General features: G+C 42.0%; 1 protein-coding gene across 6 annotated transcripts in view; it reads right to left on the bottom strand.

Annotated features, from left to right (window-relative positions):
- LHFPL2 (LHFPL tetraspan subfamily member 2) overlaps positions 1-21,718 on the bottom strand; it is a 229,490-nt gene that overhangs the window by 67,857 nt on the left and 139,915 nt on the right. For 5 of the 6 annotated variants that reach the window (XM_058440772.1, XM_032156989.2, XM_032156992.2 and 2 more), the window contains one exon: positions 18,068-18,126. The gene's annotated coding sequence lies outside the window, so the exon portion shown is untranslated. Of the gene's footprint in view, positions 1-16,438; positions 16,949-18,067; positions 18,127-21,718 lie in introns of those variants that run through there. The other variant, XR_004248737.2, reaches the window with a different exon arrangement.

Below are 21,718 nucleotides of genomic sequence, written 5' to 3'. Positions count from 1 at the left end.
TTGCTTTTGGCTGCTTCCAAATGTCTGTGGACTGATCGATGCAGATCCCAGAAATGTAATCATTAGTTGCCTGGCTAAAGAGGTTTCTCTCTGTTTGTTTTTATTAGAAGTCAGTCCTCTGAACCTGTGGTTTGCAAACTTTCTTTTTGAACATGAAACACTGTTTATCAAACAGAATCTGACAAACAACCCCAGTTCTGCATATGAAACAGATGAAAGCAGAGCTGTACTGGTGAAAAAAAAAAGTAGGGGGTTGAGGAGGGTCCCCTTGGCCCCCATCACCTTCAGGTAGCTCCTAAAATGTCCCTAGAAAGTGGAACACTCTGTGGAACATGCTCAGAAGGGCGCTGATCTAAACCACTCTTCCAATTTCCATCTTATGGCCTAGAAATGCCACTCAGCCTGAACCCTAAGAGGCTCACCGGGGCACTCCTGCTTCTCATCTCACGGCTGCATCAGTAACAACAGAGGCAAAGCTCACAAACCACGATCTCGTGCTTCCTAAATGTTCCCAACATGGCTGTGGGCTGGGCAGACACACAAACCTTTCCTTTCTTTGTTTTACTGACTACACATTGAGTTACATCAACTCCCCAAAAGCAACGCCCTAGGACCACAGTGTTTACATGGCTGTGCCAGCCAGCACACATGACGTCTGATATCATTACTCTGGGCTTCTAGAGGAGACACAGTGCATTTACACTTCTTTATACTCACTGAGCAGTGGCATGGAAACCAAGGTCAATCCAATCTATCAAAACCTCACCAAAATTTTAAAATAATTTCCGATGAAAATGCCTTTCTCATGGTGGAATACACAGTCCTTCCAATGTCTGTGAAGTACCAGCACAGTTTCCACACATATGAAATATTAACAGGGACAAAAAAATTGAGAAATTCAGAGGAGGGGATCAGAATAACAAAGCAGCTGGAGAAAGTCATTGCTTCAGAAAGCACCAGGGCTAGGAAGCAGGCCCCGCCTCCTCAGTTTAACTGCCGCTCAGCGGAAGCATGACGTAGTCTCACTGTGGGAACCCAAGAGGTACAGGGGGCCTGTTCAGGGTGGTCTGAGGGAGACTGGCCAGGAGAGTTGGGGCTGGAGCCAACCAACAAAATATCCCAACCCATCGTGAAGAAAATATTTCCTCCTCAGGAAAGGCCACTACATCCCCCCAGGGAATGGCTGGAAGACTCCCAGCCTGAGTCATTCGGAAACAGATTTACAAAGCACTCGGGAGGATCCCGAGGGAATGATCAGGCCGCGTCGGAGGAAGAGCCTTCATGACCAAGTGGGTCTTTTCCAGCTCCAGCTCCCATGACTGCAAGGTCCTTCTGGTTCTTCCCAACTCACTCTGGCCAGCACGGCTGTAGCATATCTGTCACGATCCTTGGCTCTGAGTGTTTTAAGGCCTGGATGTGGTGACGCAGTGGCTCTGGCAGAGGCCTCCCAGCTATGGTACATAAGCTACAGTCCGCGCTTCCACGTAAAGAGCTCCACCCGGCCTTGGGGCATGGAGAAGGTAGTGGATGTTGTATCCAAGGAGCTGGTGCTGGCCCAGGCCCAGTCCCAGGCACTCGCCTGTCCAGCCTCCGTGGGGAGCGCCCACCAGCAGCCCTCTCACATTTCCGCATCTCACCAAGGGCCTGCTGAAAACAGGCCCCCTGTGACATCTGCTAATCAGATTTGCCCCTGGAGCCAGTAATAATTAAACCTGGTCTATGAAAGGAACACTGGAAAGGCCTCCCATCCCACAGCTGGTCAGCAAACAGAGCAGATGGGCCGTATCCACAGCCATGTCTGTGTAAATCTAATTATTCAGCTGTCAGAATGAGCCCTAAGTGACACTGGTCACCCTCACAGGTAGCTGTCAGCCCTTGGGAAGCTGTTGCTGGGGGCAGCTATGAAGGCTAGAACTTCTCTCTCAGCTCCCCTCACCTTTCTTAGGCAGCACTGGCAGACTTATGCTGGATCAAGCACCCTGGGATTAAATGCCATTTTCTGTGCTGTTCCTCATGTGCCAAACATATTATGTGCTTGTTAACTATTCACTTGATTCAGGTTTCTGGAAAACTCCTATCCAGAAATTTAGTTTTAAACCAGAAAAGCCTCCTAGACAGTATCAGATTAGATAAAAAAAATTGCATTTTTCTGTCTTGTATCATCATTTCTATTGGGTGATACTGCTTATGTTGGTTGTATCTGTTAACTATTGTTGAGTAACAAAGTGCCTTAACATTTCATAGCTTAAAATACCTGATTATTTCTCACAATCCCAGGGTTCGGCTGGCTGTTCCTCTGCTGGTTTCTCCTGGGGTGGCTCACGATGGCTTTCAGCTAGGTCAGCTGTGCGGGAAGGCCCACAAAGGCTTCCTTCACGTGTCTGGCCATGAATGCTGCCTGCCAACAGGGATATTTTGGCTCTCCTCTGCAGGCCCCTTATCCTTCTGGGGCGAGACTGGTGTCCTTACACAGAGGTCTTAGAGCAGAGTTCCAAGAAGGTGAAAGTGGAAGTAGTCAGACCCTTTGAGGCTGAGACTCTAGAACTTACACAACACTTCTGCCACATTTCAGCCATGAAGGGAAGTCAGAAGGCCAGCCCAGACCCAAGGGGCAGGGAAATAAGACTCCAGTTATTAATGGCAGAGTGAAAAAGAATGTGCAACCATTTTTAATCTACCACATGTCAGCATCTCCCCAACTGGGTCAGAGTTATAGGAGTTCTGGGGCAGGGCCATAGGTACTCTGAGATCAAAGCAATCCCAGGACAGACACTGAGTCCTGTATCCCCTTGAAGAGCCACAACACACATTGGCATGCTGAAGACTCTGAGTAGCCCTCCAATAACAATAAATTCTGCTCGATTTTCTTTCATCATGAGTAAGTTTATAGAGGTGGAGGAAGACCACTTTCCTGTAACACGATTTTGGAAAGTCTGGTCATGAGCTCTAGATTTTTAGAACACTTCCAGTTGAATATATTTTGTCTTGCTGCCTTAATACATGTCCCATAAGTGTTGCATCCATGTCTAAAATACCTTCCAATATGTGGAAGTAGCACACAATATGGCAATTCCTGAGTTGGAGTTATGACTCTAAAGGTCACCACAGTGCATCTCTCCAGTAATTAGACATTAAGAAACTTCCACTCAAAATCATCTTGATCCTTGAAAAACTTTCCTCGGAGTTGTATGCAAAAAACTGGGGGTCGTTTTCTTCAGGTACAGTATTTCTGAGCATTGACAGAAGTCTTGATTCCTACAGAACAAATGTTACAATTCACTCTGAATAAATTCCGCGTTTGAAATTCACTAACAATAACATAACCCATAGTGGATCAGGAGGCCAAGCTTGCACACAAGCTACTGGACCACTAGCAAACCAAGCTACTTCTTACCTGCCTGTTGGCCACCAATCTGGAGCCTCCCATACAATTTTCTACTCCTTTGAAAAGAAAAGGCTCATCCATCTTCACAGCCAGGTTCTCCACTTTCAACAGCCATGGCACGGAAGACATTGAACTAATACTCTGGTCATGAGAACATGATGATCCCAGTAGTGGGTGAAGATTCATGAGAGGAGGGCAAACTCAAACCAAGGATTCAGGCCGTTATGAAGAGAGTTCTCACAAGACCAAGGACAGTCAAGAGTAGTCTCAATTCAGGGCCCAAACTCCACAACAGTCCCTATGTGTGGAGAGGGAGAGCGCCAGAATGCAGTGAAGGCACAGGGAGACACTGGATGCTGAACACGAGACTGAAAAAGGATCCTCTTTACTTCTGTTTTATTTTTATTTATTTATTTATTTAGAGATGGATTCTCACTCTGTAGCCCAAGCTGGAGTGCAGTGGCGTGATCTCGGCTCACTGCAATCTCCGCCTCCCGGGTTCAAGAAATTCTCTTGCCTCAGCCCCCTGAATGGCTGGGATTACAGGTGCCCACCACCAGGCTTGGCTAATTTTTGTATTTTTGGTAGACATGAGGTTTTGCCATGTTGGTCAGGCTGGTCTGGAACTCCTGATCTCAAGTGATCTGCCCGTCTCAGCCTCCCAAAGTGCTGGGATTACAGGCGTCAGCCACCGTGCCCAGCCATACTTCTGTATTTATTCTCATATTGGAGAGAATGACTGACAAAGGGAATAGAGAGAATTTATTTTTATCTTGCGGCTGAAACAGCTTCTTAGAATTAGTGATTCTTACCTTATTCACTAAACAATGGTGATTCACCAAAAGACACACAGCAGTCAGTAGCCAATTTACTAACTTGGACTCAAAACATCCTACCATTCCTTCTTGAGTGTCAAATATTTTTAAACCTTTGTCTTACATTGTAAAATCATCAGGGAAACATCTCCTGGAAGCCTAACTGCAATTTCAAAGGATGGAATAAAAGTGAATCTAGAGAACGGGGAATTCTGTGGGAAAAAACACCCCATAAATGATAAGAGAGGAAGTAGAAATTTCTAAGGAATTGTGAGTGCGTTGGTCTAAGAAATAAACAAGGTAACTTCTTGGAAGAGTTCCATAGCAAAGTCATTTGGGGAGCCTTTTTGAGAATGGCTGAACATCAAATCTTATGGGCAATTTTGAATTTAAAGAGCCAAGAGATCAGTCAGTCCAAGACTTGGTGAGATGGTAATTGGACCTACTGTCCTGGGAGTTCCTAGGTTTGTATCTGGGGGCCACTTCAGCTCCTGGTCCTAATTCACCCTGAGAAATGGCTCCATGCCCTGGACACCACCTTGAGCTCTCTTTCCCTCTAACAAGGTAGCTATTCAATCAGAAATAAAAGACTGTTGGGGCTCAGAAAACAACACCCCAAAACGAAGGCCTAGCAGCAGCCTTAGAAACATGAAGTTATTTTTCTCCTGTCCTCCTGTGTCTCAGTCCCATTCTCCTGAGGCAGGCCACAAAAACTAGAATCCCACTTCCCCAAGGCGGGTTATAGAAGCCAGAACCCACTTTCCCAAAAGCCAGCCATGAAACCTAAAAATATTCTATGTAAAAACTGGCCTTAAAGAAATTTTCCGATCTACCTTTTTTGACTGTAGGTCCTAAGACCCTCATTGCAGAGAGGGTCCTGCCCCACACCCAGAAGAAAGGAATGCATGCCCAGAGAGGCCAAGAGGAATCTAGACAGGCTAGGTTTCCCCACTCAAGCTGTTAGCATTAGATCATACCCTCTTGTCAAATCATATATCTACATGCCTGTTCATACTCTGTTGAACCTATACACAAAAATGGACAATTTCCCCTGTATCTTTGGGTCTTCATTCTGAAGGCACTCGTGTATACATGTTTAATAAATTTGTATGCCTTTCCTCCTACTAATCAATCTGCCTCATGTCAGTGATTTTTTTTTTTCTTTTTTTTGAGACAGAGTCTGGCTCTGCTGCCCAGGCTGGAGTGCAGTGGCGCAATCTTGGCTCACTGCAAGCTCCGCCTCCCAGGTTCACGCCATTCTCCTGCCTCAGCCTCCCGAGCAGCTGGGACTACAGGCGCCCGCAACCATGCTCGGCTAATTTTTTGTATTTTTAGTACAGACAGGGTTTCACCGTGTTAGCCAGGATGGCCTCGATCTTCTAACCTCGTGATCCACCTGCCTTGGCCTCCCAAAGTGCTGGGATTGCAGGCGTGAGCCACCACGCCCGGCCTTGTCAGTGATTTTTTTAGCTAACCTTTGGGGGCCAAGGGCCCTGGCCTCTACAAGACAAAGACAACTAAAGGGATTTAGCTGCTTAATGTAATAAGGGGGAAACCTGATGCCAACTTATTCCTTTGTTTCCTTTCTCAGTCCACGTACTGAAGGATTCTAAGAGCAGGTATGCTCCTCTGGCACGGCCAAAGGCACCAGCACACTAATGCTATGAGAGAACTACTGCAGGGGGGAAAGAATTAGGAAAAAATGAGCACGATCAATTCTGTGTACTATTAAATCTAGCTAGATGCAGGGGATGTAGCACATTTGGGACTTGTTGGAATGATAGAAAATATATGGCAAATAAACAATAAATATTTCAGGTATAATATTGTCCAAGTGCATAAAGCGTGTCAATTTCTCCTTCAACAAAGCGTCACAGGCTATACAGAATCGCCAACCAGCCACGTAGCACAAATTGCTGGTTTCGCTATCCAAACGCCACACCTTTGGGACTTGGAACCCCACAGAAGTTCTGCAGGCTCCATTAATCATCCTGCACCTAAGTTGTTCCTACGATGGCGGGATGTTTGGTGGAAATCTGGACATGAGTCAACAGAAATGGGTTGGCCACAAATGGTGCATGCCTTTGGACATTCGTGTGGGAGAAATGGTAAAAGCAGGGACAAAGCTTTCAGGACTTTCACAAGGTGACCTCTCCTGCCTACCTTCACAACTTTGCCACCTCATATATCTGTCACCCCAAACCACTCACTACTTCCTGACCACACTCTGCACTTCCGCATCTCCCTGCCTTTGCCCACACTTGTCTCTGCCAGGACTGCCATTCCCCTCTTTCATCCCTTGGCAAAAGCTAGTCATTTTCAAGGCCCAATTGAGAAGTCATGGCTCCAGCATGCATTCTCCAACTGGCAGAATTTTTCCCTCCTCTGTCCCCAATATAATTAGATGACCACAGCAGCAGTGACTTCTCTGCTTGTCCTCTCATGGCTGGGTTGGGAGCCTTTAAGGACAAGGACACTTTGGTACTGTTGCTCTAGCATCACACATAGCTCTAAGTGATTAAATATCTGTAGTGTCCAGATCATATCCCCTCACCCCCTACATGACAAGAATGGAAGAGCTGATAGGGTATTAGGATATATTTTCCACGTTGTATCAACAAGGATTCTGCATTAATAAAATAGGAATAGAAAACACACAGCACAGAAGGATTCTTAAGGTCCACTGACAGCACTGATTCCACCTTCTTTCCTTCCCCAGGAATTTCCCCAAGTATTGAAGGTAGCTCTGCTCAGACTTGGCTGGCCACAGACTTCCGTCAGATTTTTGTTTTCTTCCAGATCTGACTACATGGAAAAAATACCGTAATTTCCTTGTGGACCTAGTTATAATTCTGTAGGCTGATTAGCTCTGAGGAAATTTCAACCCTACAAGGAGCCCTGACAATTCAGTTGTCCCATTTGTGATTATACTGGTTTGTCAGTGTTCGTTGTTGAGGCACCATATGTCATTTGGGGAGCAACACTTAGACACCTCTCTGAGATTCTCCCTGCATTCCCCATTTCAGGATCAGTGGTATCAAATTCTTACCTCTTTTACATTTACTCCAGCACTGATCAGGCGCTGATCTATTTTAAGTACATTCCACTGGAAATCTCTGCATGTGCTTCCTTCCTGACCACTGAAGTGTCTCCCTTAGACAGACTTGTCTATCAGTGTTGAAAACTTACGACAGTGCAAGGGGCAGACACTGTGCATGCCTGCTGCACCTCAAGCCCCCGTTCCCGCACATGCTTACAGCGGGCACCCAGGACTTCCGCCTGAGGGCTCTCTTTTGGCCCCACAAGGAGTTGGCCCTTAAGTGCTGGTCTCAGAAGAAGTGGTTAATGACAGAGACGAGTTGGAGAGGACATATCCCAGATCTTGCTGGCCCAGCTGGGATAATTCTGATGGATGTCTCACAGAATTCACTAGAGATGGAGCCTCAGGTGCCCACAGCAGTAATGCCATCTCTTTATTGGCTCTCTTCTCCTATTTCAAACCCCTATTCCCTTAACAACGTTTTCCGGGTTTACCTCCCAAGTCACCTACTTACACTTGAATCCCTGCTGCAGAATCTGCTTTTGGGAAACCCAACCTAAGAAAAGTACCAGACTAAAGCCACTTGATACAGATAAGGGAAGGCAGACCCAAGGGCAGCCCCATCGTCAGGTATAGGAAAGATTTTCAGCAAATAAAACACTGCTGTGGCTTAATTCATGCTGAGGAAACTTTCCGTGTCACAGCCATAAGGAGCCTGACAGCCTCAGGAAGTGAATTGAGCTGTCTCAGATCTTGGGGAATTGTGTGTCATATGTGTTCTAAAAACGGATTGGATTTCAGGGGCCATTTCCAACTTCCATGGTATTAAATTTCCTTTTATTCTTCCCAGCACCATATTTCCAATAAGCCCTAAAAAACTTACCCCTGGGGAAGGATATTTTGCTATCTTAATAAAGTCTTCCAATCCTTAGGAGACAAATCATCATATTTTCATCTCAAAAATATTAATTTTACTCCCTTAAAGAATCTTATGAAAATATTTGTATTTCTTGCCTGAGTTCCCTGGGAGGTAAGCTGAAAAACTAGCTAATAAAGGATAATTCCAATGTAACCAAAAAAATACATATTGAAATATGGAAATAATTAAGGTCCCAAGAAAACATCAAGTCTTCAAATCAAAAGCCCTTGAACTAGAAAGTATTGTCCAGGGACTCACATGACTACTATACATTAGACAGTATTCTAGGCTTTAAACCAAGCAAGGAGGTAAAAACTTAATTTCTATAAATGGTAAATTAATAGGTGAGAATTCGCTCCATACAGAGAATTTAAAATAGATTCCACTAAAGTAGCATACTCTGCAAAATATCAACTTTCATTTGTTTTAGAGAAATCTAGTTTATCCATTGTGTAAGACTATTTCTAATTGGGAAAACAGACATTCACTCATTCTGGAAGTGAAGCCTGGACTAAGAAAGGAGGAACATGGAAGGACAGACAGGAATTCATAAAACCAACGGGATGTAGGCACAGGGGGAAAGAGGGATTTCTGGTAGATGGGGTAAAAGGTCTTGCTACTGGGAGTGGGGACCCAAGCCACAGGGCCAGTCAAGAGAGAGGGAGAGTTTCACTTGGGGGCACGCTAAATTAAAAATGTCAGTGGGACACCAGGGGAAGACCCCCAACAGGCAGCTGGCTGGAGGGGTCTGCACCTAGAGGAGAGGGTCTGGCCTGCAAGTAGCAGCTGAAGCCACAGAGTGGGCTGGAAAAGCCAGAGGATGCAAAAAGGTAAGGGAGAAAAGGGGACCAAAGATGACCCAGAGACCTTGATGAAGGGGCAGGCAAAAGAAGTCAGCCAGGTAGACTGAGAAGAAACATCAGGAGAGGAGAAGCAGGTGAGAAGCACTTCATGGGGTCCATGAGCCAACATGTTCTGTTTCTTCTTCTTCTTCTGACAATAGAAGTTATACCTTGTCTGCCCTGAACAGGCAGAGTGGAATCAGAAGTACCAGGGCAGGATGAGGGTGACAATGAGGGGCTCATGACGTGTGGGTGAGGTGGGACAGGGGCACCCACTGGGCAGAGCTAACTTTCCAGATGGGGGCAGTCACAACCAAGAAGCCGCATGAGAACTTTGAGCTGTGTTCCCTCTGATACTTCCACACCTGACTTCCCCTCAAACATAGGACACTTTTGTGTGAGTTAACAATTACAGAGCATACAACACATGTAAAATTATGCATTCCAATAAACTTTTCTAGGAAAATGGGCCAAGGTCATAAATGTCACTATTATCATAAATGAGAGTTTCACCTAAAGGAAAAACATGAACAAACAACTCAGAAAAGACAAACTTCAAACAGCTATTCTATTCAGGAAAACATTAGATGTGGTCAATAATAAAAACAGTAACAAAATGAGATGCCATTCTCACCTCACAAACTAGCAAAGACTTAAGAACTGATAACTCATTCCTGATAAGGGGGACATAAAACGGGCACTCTCTTATACTGCCAATGAGGGCCCAACTTTCCTGGAAATATTTTTTATAACTAAACAATAATATCCGTAAAAGGATATTCAAGGTTGATATTTAATGGTTTAAAAAATATCAGAAAACAACTCAAATGTCAAAATTAGAAAGCAGGTTAAAATGATTTAAGATATACATCATAAGACAGAATACTGAAGTTTTTTTAAAAAAGGAACTTATAATGACATGAGGAAATATTTATAATATTAAACAAAAAAGTAACAATATAAAGTTATATACAGAGTAAGAACTCAGTTATGTAAAGAAAAGAACGTACAAAAAGGGATACTCTTAGGAACTTGGACAGTAGATTAATAGTGGTGACCCCTAAGGGAACTGATTTTTTCCCTGCATGCTTATACATTTCTGTATGAACTTGGGTGATTTTGATAACTGGGGGGACAGGTCACACATTAACAGCTTCTGGCAATCCTTTTCTTTTTATATATACTTTAAGTTCTAGGGTACATGTGCACAACGTGCAGGTTTGTTACGTATGTATACCTGTGTCTGGCAATCCTAATCCAGCCATAATAATATATACGTAAGGGCTGTTGCTTGGCTTCAAGAGTATACCAGCGTTCAAGGTCACCATAGAAGACTGAATGTGACCTTTGGGCAGGTGAAAAACCATCTTCACTTTAAGATGTGCAGATGATGTAAATATGCAAGCATACAACACAGAATACCACAGCACTGAAAGAAAGGTATGGCCTCTAGGGGTTTGCCTCAATGACTTTCTCTGCAACCATCCTTTTACCAAAATGCCTGCCAGTTTCCAGATGAATAGACTTAAATGTACCTGAAGTGGGACATAATGGAACAAAACTGGTGACCCTGACCTTGAATGAGGAGAAGTCCATGAAAGCACTTGACCACCACCCCACACTGTATCTTTCCAATCCACAGTCACCCCATGAATGCTAGGAGAAAAATGGATTGGACTTCAACTGAATCACAGATGTAGTCTGAGAATGAAGCAAGGAGGGAGAATATGGTGGCGAGGCAGCCAGAGGGGACCAGCTCTTTCAGACCAGTCATATTACATCCCTAACATGACCCTCAGTCACAGTTGCCTTCATTAAGTGAAAGATATGTAAATTAACGACAGGAAGTGTCTACCTCCTAACACCACTTGGCCACAGTTATAGAACAATTTGGATCAAAATCAGGTACGTTTCCAAGTTCATCCGGACTTGCCAAGTAGCCTTAAGAGTTTTTCACAGATTGTTCTGGGATGGTAACATAAGGTGCAGAGATGAGGTCAACCTCATTTTTAGAGGCTGCCTGCTACCTTGGCTCTGTAACATGTGCCAAGTGGCTGGCCTGTGGCTCTGGGGATGCTGGTGCCAGGGGTGTCTGGAAGGACAGGACCATTGCATGACTAACGGTTCCACATAGCATCAGAGCATGAAAGAAAGCAAAGATTACAAAAACTTTATTGCAAGTTGAATTGAATTAATCCAAGAGAATAGAGATTAAATCAATATTTAATTCAGTAGAGGTCAGTTTCAGTTAGGGAGTCATGATGACGTTTCAAAGAGCAGACACGGTATTTCCGGGGGCAGCATCTCAGAACTTCAGGGATATGCTATTGCCTTCTTTAGTGGCAAGCAGGGTTTGCTGTGGTTTGGCATGGGAAATTATTTTAAATAAGAATACTAAATAAAAATGTATACAGCTATTACTTACCTATATTAACAAGCTTCATATAAAAGCATACATTCGTTATACAGGGATGACAAGGGGACACCCCTACACCATCTCAGTGTACGCTCATTCATCTGAGTTCAATTAGACCACCTTCCTTTCTAGGAGCAATTTTTAAAAGTGGATTGTTAAAATAAAAAACTTTCTCAGGAAGGATCAGGAGGATTCTTCATGCAGATGGAATGACAACAGGAGTACCAACTGGAACCAAATCTACCTGCTGGGAGATTTGCATATAGCCTTTTTCATGGACTTCCACTGATCACAACAAAACTATACATTTTTCTTTTCAGAGACAGGGTCTCGCTCTGTGGCCCAGGCTGGTCTCAAACTCCTGGGCTCAAGCAATCCTCCCACCTCAGCCTCCTGAATACTGGGATTACAGGTGCATGTCTGTGCCAGGCTTATACATTTATTAATGTGAGATCCAAAACATCCCTGTGGACTAATCTGATTGGATAGAGGACCAGAATTCTTTGTGCAATAATCCATCAGACAGAAGGCCAGAGTCTACCAGAAGATGGGCACTCTGGTCACATCAACACTGAGAAGAGTTCTTTTCCACCTAGGGAAAACATGCATTCTTCTTAAACCTCCAGGCTTCACCTCCTCTCCCCAAAGCAGATGACTTTTTTTCCCACTGCTCAAAAGAACTGAGCCACAACATAAGAATTATCTTAAGGCCTATTCCCTGTACTTTCAGCTTACCTATGGTAGTGCACCTCCTGTGCCACACAGAGCTGCCCTGTTCCTGTCCAAAGCTAACTCCATGGGCACCTGCCTCCATGAGGCTGTGTTTCGTCAGTTGGCTGCAGCCCTGCCCACCCTACTCTCCCAAACTTCCCTTTTAGTCCTCATCATTTCTTGCCAGTGATGCCTTCCTATCTGCTTTCCTGGCCTCTGGTCAGCTGCTCCAGTGGTGCCTTCTTAATGTTCAACTTTACTTTTTGGCTTAAAAGAAATTTTGTGGCTTCCCAAATTACATTATTTTGTGGCCATACTCCCAAAAAGTGGATGTTATAGTTAAGTTAACATCCACTTACAAAGTGGATGTTATAGTCAAGCCCCCATTCAGTCTTCAATGTGACCAACATTTACTGAGCAAATATATGTATCAGGCACTGTGCTGGATAGTCTATAATGTCAGACATTGCACTGGGCATCAAGGATATACTACAAAACTCACACCTGCCCTTGTCAAGTTTGCAGTCCATCACTGTAAGCAACTTTTCATAGAAAGAGAATACCCCTGCTGGAGAGAAGCCCCAGAAGTCTTCTGTGGGATAGGACTAGCTAGAAGTCTCATCAGAAAAAAAACATACATTGTCAAAATGCAAGTGACAAAATTAGAAAATGACAAAAAGAACTACATCCATTTTGTCTTCAATGCATTTAATTACTCTGATTTGTTTTGTTAAATCTCGAATATCACTGTCGATTTCTACTTTACCATTTTTCCCCTCCAGGGACCCTATATTTGGTCCAATTTACCATCAAGTAAAGGGAGAAGGTTGTTACACTTTCTCTTAATAAATGCTTCCTATTCCTATTGACTGCTTCCAAATTGATGGTATAAATGTATCCTATACTCTAATATTGGAATTTAAGAAGATCAGTATCATAACAATTAAACTATGCAAGGAAAAGCCATCTTTCTTCAGCTAAAGATGCTTCATAAAATTTGATAATGGTTTCTATTTAATATAGGAGCATTAATCCTGCTTAATTCCTAGATAGAGCTTTTAACTGTACCACCCATCTGCTCAGTCTGGAAAAATACAATGGGGATGTATTTGCTGTGGTTATTACACGAAAGAATACAGGCATCACAGACCGAGTACACACAATCCAAGAATTTTAACAAGAAAAGCGGCCAGTGTCTACTGGCACCAACTACAGAGGAACAGAATGACAGAGGATAGCTATCCTCACCACCATCACCTCATAAGGGATGTGGCCTATCCTCAAACCCAGACAAGTATGATTCTGAATCAAACACTCTACCCACTGCCTCTCAGAATGCACGTAAGTGCCACTAGGGCATCAATGTGAAACAAACACACTGATAACCTTACTTATATTATCTTCTCATGTTTCCTATACCTGCTGCTGAAAACTAAGCATCTAGCCAGCAATCATGCCCTTGGCAATATACCTCCATATTTCTGGTACCATGGTAAGAAGACAGTGCTGAATCACTATGGGTAATTAAAAGTCATTTCGTCTTAGATGACTGTTTCTAAACTGATCTCCCGGGGCATAGCAGTATGTGACACCAGGAACATGGCGCCTGCAACAAACGTCAAAGTCAACAATCATGAAGGGGGGGGATCATTTAGCTGAAAACACTGGTTTCATATCCTAGGGAGTGGCTGTGAGGGGAAGGCTCTGAGGGCTCCCCTTGACTGCTTCATGAGGCAGTGGAGGCCAAAGGACTGCAAGGAAAGTAAAAATAGACCTTGAGCTATATTACACAAGGCTTAGGTAACTTGTTTGCTATGCATTTTTTCTTTTTTTGCCCCCAATTTTGAATATTTAAAACATTTCTCAAACTTGTTAATTGGCAGACTATGAACAAAACCTTAAAAAAAGAAAAAACCCACTTTAATAATCTTCAAAAACGAATAGGGAAAATAGTATTTTACTTGATAAATTAGAAACTATCCAATTTTATGATACTCTAGAACAGCACTGTGCAATAAAAATATTACTGTAAGCCATGTGTATTAATTAAAATTTTTAGTAGCAACATTAGAAAGCATAAACTAATTTTTAATAAATTTCATATAACTCAAAATATCTAAAACATTATTTTGACATGTGATCAGCATAAAAATTATTAATGGAATTTTTACATTTCTTCTTTCTAATACTTAACACTTCAAAATCTTGTGTATTTTGCACTTGTTACACATTTCAATTAAGGCACAAAATTTCCATCAGGAATAACTGATCTGGTTTAAAATTTATAAAATTTACAGTTGAAAAAGTAGAATCACATATGAAAGTTGTTCCAAACATACTTAAACATTTTCCAAAAACTGAATTGACTCTCAGTCCTAAATTTTAAAGAAAGTAGAAAGAAAACTTCAGTACCTCAGTCGCACTAGCCATATGTCAAGTGCTCAGCAGCCACACGGGGAGATGCTAACGTGGAGACTCTACCGTATCGGATGGTGCAGGTATAGCGCTTTCACTTTGCCCCTTCGGCTAGAATTCCCCTAGATGGGAAGAGACCTGTCCCCAGTTCACTTGTGAAGAGAACCCAGGAAGACCAAATCCCAGTGCTGCATTTGCCCATGAGGGAGTCCCACCTTGTGGGGTCATCCCCAGTTTATTCAGATCATCTTCCCTGGTCCAAACTTGCATAACATGATAAAAGGTAGCTCAACAAGACACGGTTCAAACATGAGGGGTTTTAAAACTGTGGATATTTTTTCATGTCTGATTCTCTACCTCCCTTCTTTTGTCTTAGTGAATTTACGAGCATGTTTACTGAGATTCATTAGGGTGCTAGTTCTGTATGCCCCAGTCTTCAAACAGTACATCATTTACTCTCAGAGCAATCAGGCGAGATAGGTGAGAACCAGACAGGGTGACAGTCATTTGCTCGAGGACATTCACCTAATTATAAGTGGTTAGAGCAGGGATTTAATCCCAGAGAGTCTGGATTATTAAAAAGCATGCCTAGGAGAGGCCCCTTATGCTAATCATCCACCCTAAATTCACACTTTTCAAAGCCTTCTCACAATTCTCATGGAATAGACAGGCAAAACTGAGCAGGTATTACCCTTGCCACGTTGCCAGTGAGGCACAGGTGTTAAGAGATTCCCCCAAAGAGGCACAGCAAGAGCCTGGCAGAGCAACCCCTCAGACTCCACATCCTATGCTCTTTCCACGATACCCAGTGCCAGGGAACAGGCAGAGGAATACCTGCCGTTTACTACATATCACACCCATTCCCATCTTTTTGTTGGTCAATCTTCCCATCACTTTGGGAAGAAGGGATTATCCATGAGTAGAGATGAGAATTCTGCATGCTAATGAAAAGTGCCCTAGGTCACAGAGCCTGCTGGTACCACAGCTAGGGTCCCAATCCAGGTCTGTGTCCACAGAGATGGAACCTCTGCCAAGGACCACCTGACATCAAGGCTCGCCCCAGACTGCAACTGTGCTCTTCGCTCAAAAGAAACCTTCCACCAAGGTCATATAATGCGACCGACTACATAACAGAAAGCAAGATCACCAACATGGCGAAACCTAGTCTCTGCTAAAAATACAAAAATTAGCTGGGCATGGTGGCAGATGCCTGTAACCCCAGCTACTTGGGAGGCTGAGGCAGCAGAATTGCTTGAACTGGGGAGGCGGAGGCTGCAGTGAACCAAGATCACATCACTGCACTCCAGCCTGAGCGACAGAGTGAGATTCCACCTCAAAAAAACAAAAAAAAAGAAAGAAAGGAAGCAGGATCAGACTGCTCTGCAATTCAGACACAATTAATTCAGAATGTCTGTTCTTGTGTTTGTCTGACTTGATAAAGTGTTATTGTATTTCTGTGGGATGAATTCACAACTTTAAAAAAAAAGACACAGAGAAGGCTGGTTTTATTAGGTTAAGTATTCAGAGGCGGGCATTTCAAGGCAACACACCACCTGGATCCTGAAGGCGTTGGCAGAATGAAATTGGCTTTTCCCCAGAGCAGGATTAAACAGGCCAGTCTGGCAGTGACCAGGGTGACAACCCACAAAGTGGGGACTAAGCCATTACTGGGAAACACATGAGAAGTGAAGGGCCTCTTCACTCGGGTTTTCACATGCAGCTCCTTAAATAACAGGTAAAATGAAAATCGCTCCTGTTTCCACTCAGGCAGACAGTGCCTGGGAGTAGAAATAAATGCCCCTCCTGAGCACAGGCCTGCCTCCAATCAGAATATCTGCAGTTGTAGAACTCTATGAGCAAAAACCAGACCTCACTACCAACCCCAATGTCATCTAGCTGACAAGCATCTGAAATTTTGCATCTGAACAGCACATGGCAGTATTATTAGCCAAATTTTAAACAGGTTTATGAGCAACTGGTTCAGAAAATCACATGTAATAAGCTCCTTAATTTCAACATACAGGCAAAGGTATATATTTTTATTAATAACTTTTATTAATAGAAAATTAATTTCTCCCACCTCCACTAAATAAATATGGAGTAGATAAAGATTATCAGTTTGGGCTGACCGTGGTGACTCACGCCTGTAATCCTAGCACTTTGGGAGGCTGAGGTGGGCAGATCACTTGAGGTCAGGAGTTCAAGACCAGCCTGGCCAACATGGTGAAACCCCGTTTCTACTAAAAATACAAAAACTAGCCAGGTGTAGTGGTGCACGCCTGTAGTCCCAGCTACTGTACTCAGGAGGCTGAGCCAGGAGAATTGCTTGAATCCAGGAGGTGGAGGTTGCAGTGAGCCGAGATCACGCCAGTGCACTCCAGCCTGGGTGACAGAGCCAGACTCCACTTCAAAAAAAAAAAAAAAAAAAAAAAGATTATCAGTTTGATAAGGTGCCAATGATTAACCTGCTCAGGACACCACCTGTCTCAGGTCAGCCCTGGCATTCCTATGAGAAGGAATTCTTCTCAAATAATTTCGTAACACACAAGTATTTACAATTCCCGTTTAACAACAACAACAAAAACCTCAAGCTTCCTAACCTAAGCAATAGAAGTTGTTAGAACAACTTAACATTTGAGGAGTCACCAGTTCATTTCATAACATAAGAGCAATTTTTCCTTCCCTAGAATCTGCAAGCTAAAAGACTTTTCTACAAATGAGACTGTATCTGTGAAAATGCTGTGTGCAAATCCCCTCAAGATGGCAGACCCTCCTGAAAAGGGTGTCAGTCAGTCCCAAATCCATACCTTGAGCTGGCTTCTTTGGGCTGAGCCGAACCTCCAGTTTATAATAAGACCTGAGAGGACCTGGCTGAATAGGCCTCTCCCTTGGGAGAAGCAGGGCTGCATCAAAGTCTTTTGGAACAATTATTTGACTATGTACTGCCTGGATTTGCTTAAATGTGTATTGTACAAGATTACTCAACCTCTATTATCATCATTATTTTCAAAAAGTGACCTTTATAAATTAGAACCTGTAGAATTAATCATAAATCACCTATTAGTCAACTGTTTTTAACTTTTATTCCCATAATCCTTCCATATGAGATATCACTGAGTAATAAAATTGGGTATTTTTAATCGGCTATCTCTACTTTCTCTGAGAGAAATGATAAAAATGATGAAATGGTCCACAGAGAAGCTCGAAAGGAAAGACAAATTCAGCTATGCCTATTATAAATAGCTCTGAAACTTGGGTATGAATGGTGACAAACAAAGCATGTCAGAATTGAAATGTGGCAATTATAGCATTAAATTCAATATCATTTATGAAACTTCACAGGGTTGTTTATAACATTTATGTATGCTGATCCAAGTGATGTTTCTAGCCTTAAAAAAATTAGTGCTGACCACACAGGGTTCAAAAGTTTGAAACACTGCATCTTTTTCAAGAAGTTGCCATTCGCTGGAAAATTGTTTCCAAACAATCACCAACAATAAGGTCATCTGATTTCATTTACTTACCTATTTATATCTGTAGGAATGCTGGCAAGTCTTAATGAACAACTTCAGAAAAATGCCACCTGGAAAAACAAATTGAACAAAGAGTTAGATTTTAAAAACACATAAACACAAAGAAGACTTAGCATGCAATTTTATATCTCATTAAAATATGTGACGTTTCAAATATTGGTCCCCAGGCAGCACACAGTTCAACTTGCATTAGAACACGGCCACTCCCCCACAGGAACACCGACACACGAACACAGGGTCCAAACCACTGATGAACCAGAAAAAGTAAAAGGCCAGAGGGGAATGTCCAGCCTGTGAACATGTACCTAATCACATTCTTTCCTTTCCCCTCACAAGGGACCAACTTAAAAATACAACTTGTGTCCTGGAGGACACTTTATGAATGACCATAAAAAGGCTCAAAAATCCAGAAACAAATTAAGAAATAAAATACAAAATTGTGACTGAAGAAACTATCCTAGCAGCACTTTATATCCTTTTCAGTTACGCTGGTTAATGTTCTAAAGCTAAATTCACAAAGATGTCAAGACTGGGAAAGTGGAAAAAGGGCCATTTTTAGAAAAACCCTAACATAGTAAAAAGAAAAGTTGAAAAGTAAGAACGTATTTAATGATTAGTTTATTTAGAAATCAAGGATTCCTTTTGGTGGTCTCAAGGTCTTTAGGGAACCTTTAGAAAATTATAAGCCTACTAATACATTCACAAAACAGAGAATCCTCAAATATCTCTTCAGCATTGCTTTGAAATATTAAACATAAATGGAACAAATTTCTAACATAAAATGTCACAATTACCATTTGTTGAAAATCTATCATGTACCTGGGACTGTCATAGGAACATATTACAACCTTTCTACACAAAGATACCCATTAACAGATGGGGAAACTGATGTTAAAAGAAGTAAAGAACCTTCCTCAATACCACAGGATCCAGGGTTTCCAAACACGCCTTTTTCCTCCTATCAGATAATCTTGCTCTTAAAAGAATCTCTTCCACTCTACAAAGCCTATTCATCACCTCCCCAGATAGAAACCACATATTCCTTAATGCAAACTCTAAAAGAAATTGGCTAGGAGATGACTAGCCAATTAGCTTTTTCTTTTTGCACATTTAAAAGTAATTTCTTCATTTAAAAATGATTAGGATTATGTTATTTAGGACTACAAGGTAACATTGTATATGAGTAAATATTTAGGAAAAAAGCATTTTGAGTTCATGAGATATTAAAAATTTAATTGGGGTGTATAAATATGTATAATTCCACATAAGGTAAACTAAGCAGAAAACATTCAGCAGCCTCAATTCCACTGATAAGCAAGAAAACAAGAAGTCCACATGCTTATTTTCTATAATCAAATTTTCAAATACAGCCATGGGCTAACAATCAAAATCTGTAATATCAAGCTATGAATGTCCACACTTACACGTAGGTAAGTAGCTTAATAACAGCAGCACCAGTGTTAATCCAAAGTGTACCTGAGGTTGAAAAGCCAACGGTGGCGCAAAGGCTCCTCTATCTAAATACGTCATTGTAGTTTAGTAATAAACTTGAAGATACTGGACAACAGTCATTGGGTTTCACTTTTAATAAAAATATACAAAAGAATTCTGAATTCATAAAGTCCTTTGTTATAATAGTTAAGGAAACGATGACTTTTTTTTTTTTTTGAGACAGAGTCTCCCTGTCACCCAGGAAGTACAATGGCGTGATCTCGGCTCACTGCAACCTCCACCTCCTGGGTTCAAGCACTTCTCCTGCCTCAGCCTCTCGAGTAGCTGGGATTACAGGCATGTGCCACCACCCCCGGCTAATTTTTGTATTTTTAGTAGAGACGGGGTTTCAGCATGTTGGCCAGGCTGGTCTTGAACTCCTGACCTCAAGTGATCCGCCCACACCGGCCTCCCAAAGTGCTGGGATTACAGGTGTGAGCCACTGCGCCCGGCGGAACGATGACTTTTTTTTTTTTTTTTTTTTATACTTTAGGGTTTTAGGGTACATGTGCACAATGTGCAGGTTTGTTACATATGTATCCATGTGCCATGTTGATTTCCCGCACCCATTAACTCGTCATTTAGCATTAGGTGTATCTCCTAATGCTGTCCCTCCCCCCTCCCCCCACCCCACAACAGGAAGGGGAACATCACGATGACTTTTTAAAAATGGTTCTTTGTTAACCTAATTACTTGCTAAATTCTAAACATTTCCCACAATTTTATTTTACCCTTTAGGGGAAGTCATGATCAGTATTTTTATCTGGAAATGACTTCTGTGAAATATGCCATTAGGATTATTATGAATGGGTCTGTTATAAGTGGAGTTCTTGATCAACATTTCCTTATTTCTAAAAGCTAAATGAGTCACAACAAAATGAGTCACTTCGACCTTGGTACTGTTCAAAATTCAAAGATAACATTTTTTAAAATCTCCTTTTTTTTACATATAAACCAAGCAAAGCTCTGGACAGTTAAGACAGTCAAGACCCTAACAGTAATAGAAAAGGCAGAATTGTATCCCAGTTCCCACCTAAAGCTTTCCAAATTCACACTGACAGTAAAAAGCATTTTCTAGAATCAATTAATTTGACCCAAAGCTTTGAAGATAAAAGGCATTTAGGAATAGGTTCTTAGTATCATGATTAAGCTTTTCTGACAAAGAAGTAATATCTTGTGAAACCACCAAACTAATCAAGAAGATAAAAACATGACAGTTCTGTTCTGGGTTTGGTTAGTTTACAGGGTGTGATTTTCATTTTTTTTTAATATGCTATTTCAAAAATACAGTATACTAAAAATATTCTAAGTCACAGAGACTTCAAACATTCACCTAAAAAGTTAATATATCAGGACTGTCAGGCATTGTTCTATGTATTAGAACAGTGTCTTTATTTCTAGTTTTCATCTTGGCATCTGTTTTTTAGAAACATTGGTCTGTTATTACTTAAAGTTTATGAAGTAACGAGACCAATGTTTCTGAAAACCAATTTTTGTGAATTAACTCATTTGCTTTCACAAAACCCCTGAAGTAGCTACCAGTATTATCCCATTTTAAAGATGAGGAAGCAAGCAAAAAGAAACTTAACCTTAACCAAAAGTTACATGGCTTGCAAGAAATGGTGTTAATATTCAAATCCATATACACGATCACATTTTATCCTAACAACTATATAATGCAAGCAGGAGAGAAAATTTTGGCCTCATTTTAACTATGAGGGAAACAAATTCCTGAGGAAGAAGGGCTGGCTTCCTCAAAGGCACGCAGCCAGTCAGGGGTCAAAACTGCTAGGGGCACCTACTGCTAAGGCTGTACTGCTTTTTCATTTGCTCATTTTTGTCTTGGATTCTATAAATCAACGTGTAAAACTCAGTGTAAAGAGTGTGGTTCGTCTAATCACTGAGAAGACACTTCAGGATCCTCTCATGGGATGTGCTGACGATAAGAACATCAATTAGAGCACATACAAAGGTATTCTCACACTGCCAGGTCACCTTTTTTTCATTTTCCTAAATGCAAATATGGGTTTTTATTCACTTATTGGTTGTTAAACACATGGGTTCATGTAAATATTGGTCTTTATCTGTATATATGTATATTATTAGTCTGCTTGGCCACTTACAGTCCAATCAAAGTAGGCACTGTTTATT

The sequence above is a fragment of the Hylobates moloch genome, unplaced genomic scaffold (genome assembly GCF_009828535.3).
Source record: "Hylobates moloch isolate HMO894 unplaced genomic scaffold, HMol_V3 SCAFFOLD_6, whole genome shotgun sequence".
Classification (NCBI taxonomy): Eukaryota; Metazoa; Chordata; class Mammalia; order Primates; family Hylobatidae; genus Hylobates; species Hylobates moloch.
This window is presented reverse-complemented; position numbering and strand designations above follow the sequence as displayed.